The 8,809-nt window shown below is 43.3% G+C and overlaps 1 long non-coding RNA gene across 1 annotated transcript; it reads right to left on the reverse strand.

Annotated features, from left to right (window-relative positions):
• Nucleotides 1-5,798: 5,798 nt before the first annotated feature.
• LOC109705657 lies at nucleotides 5,799-7,086 on the reverse strand. The gene is made up of 3 exons (XR_002214825.1): nucleotides 7,018-7,086; nucleotides 6,838-6,901; nucleotides 5,799-5,823 (listed from the first exon to the last, which is right to left on the reverse strand). It is a non-coding gene; the product is annotated as an uncharacterized LOC109705657 (long non-coding RNA).
• Nucleotides 7,087-8,809: the final 1,723 nt, after the last annotated feature.

An 8,809-nucleotide genomic window follows, 5' to 3' on the forward strand; every position in this document is an offset into this window, starting at 1 on the left:
TGTGAGAGAGATAAATAAAATTAAGTGCTTCTAAACTTATTTAGCTTGAAATTGTATTTGACAGGTTTTGGATAGTTGTGAGGATAGACACGAATGAAATCGAAGTGGTTTAAAGACCTCCAATTGCATATTACTCGAATGGCTGAGAATTTTTAGTCGAGTTTGGTCAAAATGAATCAAATTGATGCAAAATTGAGAATTAAATGCTTCCAAATTAATTTGGATAACTTATACGAGATATTAGTATAATTGGAAAGTGATTAGAAGTATTTGAACAGGGTGGAAAGAAGCAAATTGAGTGGGTTAATTGCTGCTGCTGACCAAGGAATTCTTGCAGCACTGACTGAAATGCACGTATGCGATAAATGAAGGCTAATTGCAAAATTCTAGTTTATCACTAACACGCTGGGTGGAAGTTTGTACATCGTGGCTAGTAACTTTCATCAGCTTGATTAATCCAACTTCGTCCTCTCTTTTCTTCAGCCCTAGGGAGCAAGTGTGAGGTAACCAGACCTACAAACCTGCAGCAGAGGGTTGCAATGAATTATGGGGAATGAGGGTTAAGTGTGGTGCCAAAATTATCCTTATTCATTCATCCTTGTTAAATACCTGGCAAAGACAGTGTCTTCTCTTCACCTTTTCATCTCTTTTCCTTTTCCTATCATGACACACCACAGGAAACAAGTAGTTAAGGAAGACTAATTCAGTGGAGGTCAGCTGAGAAGAAAGGATTCGTGGAAAGGAAAATAGAGAACTGAAAAGAGAGAGAGAAGTGAAGCGTGAGTGAGTTAGTGGTAACCTTGTAGCCTGCAGGTTCAGCTGGAAGGGGTTGATCCGAGCCAGCAAGGAAGTTTGGAAGCTCGCAGATTGAGAAGGAAGGTATGATTCGCGAGCCAATTATTTCAGGTTATTGACTCTACTGTTACTTAAGGCAGCCCCCAATTAAGCAGATTAGTTGATGTATTAGAGATGATCTCTATATATGGTGAACTACTTGCCAAGAATTGAAATTCAGCAAGTTTGAATTTCGAGCATGTTGAGGCTGTGGAATTATTAGAGCTGAGTTCATTTGTAAAGCTGTATGAATGAAAGCTCAACCAGAGTTGAGACTGGAGGTAAGCAACTTCAATTCCAATGGAGAGTTAATTAACACCTGGCATAAGAATTAGACATAACCATAAAAATTGGTGTTAATGGATAAGTTGGTAGAGATGAAATGAGATGTGTTAACTCTCAATTCTAAATTGGAGTGATGCTGTTACTCATGTAAAAAGCTGGATAAAACTAATGCAGTAATAGAATAGACTTAGAGCGAAGCTTCAAATTGAATTAATTAGTACTTGAATTTGTACAGGAAATTCAAGTAGATAACTGAGCAAAGTATGATTGTTGCTCAGATTGAGAGAAGAACTGGAAGGGTTCTCTAATTATGTTGAATTGCTAGAAGAATGATTAAAACCTGAATCTAGGTGAGTAGATGTTATATCCTGAGTTAACCATTGTAAAAGGGTTAATTGGATAAGAATTTACAAGTAGTAAAGCCTAAGTGTCTGAATTTTATAGGGGCTATGGGAGGGACTTTCTTGCTGCGTGAGGTGCTGCTGAACTGAAGGAGTGTTTAAAGCTGTGGAGCAGAGAACTAGGGGCAGAGGCACTGACTGGAGGTAAATTAATATACCTACTGTTCAAGTGCTGTTACATTGCCTTGAATAAATCTGGATTACAAGATGTGACTTAGAACTTTACTGCTGCAAAGAAGTTTAAGGATTGTGTTTGTAGCAGGAAAAATAAGAGAGTATTGGTGCTGAAATTCAGCATAGTGTGCTGAAATTCAGCATAAGCTGAATTTCAGCCAGTGTGCAGAAATTTCAGCATAAGCTGAAATTTAGCAAGTGCAGAAAATTCAGCATTGGAGTTCTTATTATTGGAGCTGATGTATATATATATCACATTGTGCTGCTACTTGAGGTAATTAAGTTGAAGTTGAGGCTTGTTGAATTGTCATAGAGGAAAAATTGAACTATTGAAGAAGTAAGCGATTGTCGGTGCAGTTCTAAATTAAAATAACTTGGTTACTACTTGATTAGTATTGAGTTCATTACTATGAGTAATGAAGTAAATTTCTGGCAGATTTCAGCATTAAGTTGATTCGTAGCAAGAGCAAAAGCCCCAATTTGGTGCCCTAGCTCCAATACATATATCAAACCTAGGGTTTGATCTCATTGGGAAGCAAAAGTAGCTTCAATATACTCTAAAGAGTTCATCTAAACCATTCCTAACTCATTCCAAACCCTAGTTTGGATTTCACCATTAGATGTGGCCAAAGCTCACCTCAAGCTAAACCATGGCTTTGATCCCTAAAGAAGCAAAAAGAAAGCTTCAAAGACTCTAAACAATCCATTAAAACCATTTATAGGTTTATCCAAAGCCCATTTTAGGGTTTTACTACAATAGGGTTCAAAGCTTACCTTGTAAGCTCTCCTTTCTTGCACTAGAGAGGATGAAGATGAAGTTGCTTCACCTCTTGATCTTCTTCTTCACCTTCTTTTCCTTCTTTTCCTTCCTTTCTTTCTTTCTTCTTCTCCTCCTTTGCCTTCTAGAGAGAGAGAGGGAGAGAAGAGAGTGTTTGAGAGGGTGAGAATGAGAGAAATTCTCATAAGCCCTCATAACATAGCTATTAGGTTGCATAATTGCTAATAAACCCCTCAACCTTCACTTTAATACACTGCCCGAACTGGGCAGTTCGCGCAGGCGGGGACCGGTCTCTCCATCAGGGACCGGTTCCCGAAGGTCGTCCCAGCGTAGCCAGAGCTGCCGCGCGCGATGCATCCGGTCTCTCCTTGGGGGACCGGTCTCTCGGGGACCGGTCTCTCGGGCAGGGACCGGTTCCCGAGAGCTAGTTTCTCAGGATTTAGCCGATTTTTCGGCTGTCTCAATTCATACGCGTTCTGGGACCGGTCTCTCCCACCAGGGACCGGTCCCCGAGAGCTCAAAACTGCAGAATGCAGATTTTGATTCTATAGCTCTCGAAAACCTCCCGTAACTCACTTTTAATCATTTTTACACCTTCGGACTTTCCGAAGTGTACCGTCCTCGCACTTTGGTCAATTTAACTAAAGTTTGACATCTTTATTTTCCAAATTTTCGGTATATTACATTCTCCACCCTTTAAAATAATTTCGTCCGCGAAATTACGCATACCTTAATTCGTCGACTCAAACAGATGCGGATATTCTCGCCGCATGGTTTCCTCGAGCTCCCAAGTGGCTTCTCGCGCCGCGTGGTTGCTCCATTGGACTTTCACATAAGGGATTTTGCGACTCCGCAACTTCCTAACTTCTCGATCGAGGATGCACACCGGGTACTCCTCGTAGGACATATCCTCACGTAGCTCCACGGGCTCGTACTCCAATCATGTGTCGAGTTGCGAATATACTCTCGGAGATTGGACACATAAAACACGTTGTGAACTCCCGCGAGTCTCGGTGGTAGTGCGAGCTTGTATGCCACCGCACCCACACGCTCTAATATCTCAAACGATCCGACATAACGGGGACTTAGCTTCCCACGGACCCCGAATCATTTGACTCCTCGCATCGGCGATACTCTCAAGAATACACGGTCTCCAACCGCGAACTCTAAATCCTTTCTCCTCTTGTCGGCATAACTCTTTTGCCGAGATTGCGCCGTCGCCAACCGTTGACGGGCAAGGCGAACTTTTTCTTCCGCCTCCCGCACCACATCTGGGCCAAGAGCCGCCATCTCGCCCACATCACTCCAATGGATAGGAGAACGACACTTGCGTCCATATAGTGCCTCAAAGGGCGCCATTGCTTTGCTTTCTTGATAACTGTTATTATAGTCGAACTCCGCCATCGGCAAGAAATCATGCCATCTTCCTTTGTAATCTAGCACACACGCTCGAAGCAAGTTCTCGAGGATTTGTATCGTCCGCTCTGACTGTCCATCACTCTGAGGATGAAACGCCGTGCTAAAGTCGAGCCGCGTGCCTAGCGCGTCTTGCAAACTCTTCCAAAAATGGGATGTGAACCTGGGGTCTCGATCCGATACGATTGATACCGGAACCCCATGAAGTTCACAACCTCGTCGAGATAAACTTGAGCTAACTTGTCTCCCGACCACATAGTATGTATCGGAAAGAAGTGTGCCGACTTTGTCAATCGATCCACTATCACCCATATCGCATCGTGTCCGCCTTGTGATCGAGGCAAACCAGTAACAAAGTCCATCGCTATATCTTCCAATTTCCAAGCGGGTATTGGTAGACTTTGTACCTTTCCCGCCGGAAATCGGCGCTCGGCTTTCACTTGTTGGCACGTTAAACATTGCGCCACAAACTCCCCAATATCTCTTTTCATACCCGGCCACCAATAATGGTCCTTCAAGTCTTTGTACATTTTAGTGCCGCCGGGGTGTATGCTATAAGGAGATTGATGCGCTTCTTGCATAATCGCCCTTCGTAACTCATCATCCTTGGGCACACACCATCGATTTCGAAATCGAAGTGCGCCATCAGCTCCAATGCCAAAGTCTTCGGCATTGCCATTCTCAACTTCACCCCGAACCTTTTGGAGATAAGGGTCTGAAGCTTGTAACTCTTTGATTCTTTCCAACAGGGTCGGTTGCACCATCAATGCGGCAAGTGTAGCCGGCACTCCCGGCGCTACCACTTCCAACCCAAATCGTTGCATTTCCTTTTGCAATAGCGGTTGAGGCGTAATTGCCGTCGCTAAGTTCTCCGCCGATTTTCTACTTAGAGCATCGGCCACGACATTGGCTTTTCCGGGGTGGTATAATATGGTGACATCATAGTCCTTTAGCAACTCTAACCACCGCCGCTGTCGCATATTCAACTCTTTCTGGGTGAACAAGTACTTTAGACTCTTGTGATCGGTGTATACCTCACAATGTTCACCATACAAGTAATGCCTCCAAAGCTTTAGCGCGAAAATCACCGCGGCTAACTCGAGGTCGTGAATCGGGTAGTTCTTCTCATAGCTCTTTAATTGGCGCGATGCATATGCAATAACTCGCCCATTTTGCATTAATACACACCCGAGACCAACATACGAGGCATCACTGTACACTACAAAGGTCTCTCCCGGAGTTGGCAAGGCAAGCACCGGGGTCGACGTCAACCTGTTCTTTAACTCCTCGAAGCTTCGATCGCAATCGTCGCTCCACACGTACTTTACTCCTTTATGCGTGAGGCGCGTTAGTGGAGTGGTTATTTTGGCGAACCCCTCCACGAACCGCCGGTAGTAGCCCGCAAGTCCAAGGAAACTGCGGACCTCCGCTACATTCGTCGGGCGAGGCCAATCCTTTATTGCCTCTACTTTCTTCGGGTCTACCGAAACTCCGTCGCCCGATATCACATGACCTAAGAATGTGTCACGCCCGGGTACCAGCGGAAGCATATCCGGTACATGCACAGACCCGCCATACACGAGCAGTATATAAGGCGTCTACGAAGTAAGCAAGTCGATAGGAAGTAAAACAAAGAAAGTCCTACCTGATATCAGAGCAATATACAAGTCGATATACTATCAGTAAAAGAACAAAAAGTATACAATCCAAAAATCTCAACCACAGGAAGACGTATCACAACCAAAACATCTGGTTCAACAGTAAATATACATCACGAGGTATACAAAAATAGGTACAATGGTAGTCTTTCTATACATAGGGTCATCACCCTCGGCTGTAGCCCGAGTAGCAAGGTGATCGACTAGCATGCCCCTAGCAATGTCTAGCTAGACGCGACTCCCTTGCCACGATCCCTAGCCTCTCCTGTAGATGGCTCTGTAAAAACAACCATAAAAAGGGCGTGAGAACTATTAACAATAGTTCCCAGTGGGTAAGCCGCCAGCCTCGGCGAATTACACCATTAGGCTCACGATGTACTAAATGAAAGCGAAAGCAGTAAATGCATGATAAATAATTATGCAATGCTAACAGGTAATGAGCATGTAAGCAACATGTAATCATAATCTCAACAGTAATGAGTCAACTGAATAATAGAAGTATAGCAACTATGATAAGCATGAACATAAGCATAAATGTGTAAGTAGCTACTATACACTGTAACTGGTAATCATTCATTACTGTCCAATTCCCTTTAGCACTTTTCTTTCATTCACAGGGATCTACTCAAGGTAGTCCAGCTTCCGTCGCGCCTAATGGCCCCGTGGTAGTATACACTCCCCACGGCAATCCACTTTGGCACCCAATCCCGCACGGGCGAGCAACTGCCGCGTAGGCCAACTCCGGAGTGCCGGCTTGTAGGGAGCGACCCTCACAAGCGTGTGCGAATGAGCACAATGGCAGCAAGCAAATCTAAAGCTCAATATGTCTCGATCATCACTTTCCAACTTGCATTGTTCTTACTTTCGATTCTTTGATCGAAATCTCACTATAACAAGCATTGATAACAGCTAGTATCTACTAGATGAATAAACATGCAAGATTACATACGGCATTACTATCTTTTCACTATCATGGCACTATAAACATAACCATAAACATGTCCTTGTTCTCTACTCTAGAGTCAAGAAAGTGTCATAAGGATGTCATGGTTTTCTCGAAACATGATAACTTGTCCATTAATCACTCAACTAGATTAAACATGTATATAAGGACTTATATGCAGTAGTGTTCTCTACTTCATAGAGATTTCAATTCAATTATATATCAACACTATAATATAGTGATTCGTTTCAAGTTCTATATCAATCACAAGAGCATATAACTGTATCAATTCTATAGTACATATAAAACATAGGGGAGCTCCACTTGCTCTGGTTAGGTCAAACCCACCTCGTACTAATCTCCAAATCAATTTACAAGGGTCCCAAATCAGCCCCACGAGGCCTCACTCTTGCTGAAAATAAGGCATCAAAACTGTGTCAAAATGACGGCCGAAATATCCGATTTCGGCTTACTTTACACTTAGTACAAGGTAACCTCTTGAATCCCTATTCTGGGCTAGTGTAATACCTCAAGTTAAGCTTCCAAAAGGCCCTCCAATGCCAGTCGAAGACGGTCCAAGGGTCAATTACCCTCTCGCTGCGAGCAATATCGAAACGGCGTCAATAAAGTCGATTATAAGCCATAATAGTCGAATTCTCGCGAGAGTAAATTTCTAGCTGAAATTCTTGCTTACTCTTGGTTAGAACACCTTCCAAACCAGCTTCTAAGAGTACAAATTCAGCTCAACGAAGCTCAAAGACCTGCTGCGAAGAAATAATTCCCAATTTGTATCAATTCACTCAAACAATTGCATTTCGTTCCAATTTAGCATCATAAATGGCTAATTATTCCAATTAAGCTTTAAAGTAGCTTATCCCTGGTCTAAGAGGGTTACTTCACATCTAATTAGCTCATCTTTAATAGCTGAATTCTCAGTTTAAGTCAGTTAGAAGCAACAACCTCAAAATCAACACTCAAATCAACAATAGAACATTAATAATGGAAAGATCGAGTCGATTACCTCCTCAGTCCTCCAACCAGTGAACTATTGGTCCAGAGCTACGAAAAGCTCTCCAAAATACTCTCTCACACGTCCACCAAAGCTCAGCGACCCTTGCAATCTGCAGAAAACCCGCGTTGCGACGAAAACGGCTAAATCGGCGATTTCTTTATTGAGAGAGAAAATCCCTAGAGAGAGAGAGTGAGGAAGGTGAGAAAACCCTTCTCTGAGCTCTACTACCTTCCAAGGTGCTCCAGAAGTCGAGCTGGGTCAGGTAGATAAGTATTAGAATGTGAAATGACCAAAAGACCCTTGCTGCCACTTTTCTGCCAGTCTGTACCGGTACAAGGTGATGGCTGTACCGGTACAGCAAGCAGGAAAACGTTGATTTCGCCAGATCAATGCACTTTCTTGCTTTTAGCTTTCCAATCACCCTCTAACTTGTCCAAAAACTTGTCCATGCCTTTTAGAATATGTAGGATAGTTCCACTTTGCCTTCCACACACTCGAACTCTGCAATTGGCAAAAGTTCAGTGTATTACATTCACCTCTCCTAAAAAGAAGTTTCGTTCGCGAAACTTGTAATCACTTACCTCAAGATTCTGTCAAGAAAAGATAGGGGTAGTGCTCTTGCATCGCACTTTTCAGTTCCCAAGTGGCTTCCCGTTCATCGTGATTGCTCCAAAGTATCTTCACGTACGGTATCTCGCGATTTCGAAGCCGTTTCACTTCTCGAGCTAGTATTATCACTGGATGCTCTTCAAAGCTCAAATCTTCTTGTAAATTCATTGGAGTACTTTCTAATATGTGAGTTGGGTCAAAAACATATTTCCAAAGCGTAGATACGTGAAATACATTATGCACTCGCGATAGGTTCGGCGGCAAAGCAAGTCGATACGCTACGGGGCCTATCCGTTCTAATACCTCGTAGGGTCCAATAAATCGAGGGCTCAACTTCCCTCGAATACCAAATCTCTTAACCCCCTTAGATGGTGAAACTTTCAGGAATACATGATCGCCAACTCGAAATTCCAGTTCTCGCCGACGTTTATCCGCATAGCTCCTTTGTCGACTTTGAGCTGTCAGTAGATATTCTCGTGCAAGTCGAATCTTAGCTTCAGCTTCTTGCAGTACATCTGGACCCAGGACTAATCTTTCACCCATTTCACTCCAATGAAGTGGTGATCTGCATTTTCTACCATAAAGGGCTTCAAAAGGTGCCATCTGAATGCTTGCTTGATAACTGTTGTTATAAGCAAATTCAGCCATAGGCAAGAACTGTGGCCAACTGCCCTGGTAATCAATCACACAGGCCCTCAA

The sequence above is a fragment of the Ananas comosus genome, unplaced genomic scaffold (assembly GCF_001540865.1).
Source record: "Ananas comosus cultivar F153 unplaced genomic scaffold, ASM154086v1, whole genome shotgun sequence".
Classification (NCBI taxonomy): domain Eukaryota; kingdom Viridiplantae; phylum Streptophyta; class Magnoliopsida; order Poales; family Bromeliaceae; genus Ananas; species Ananas comosus.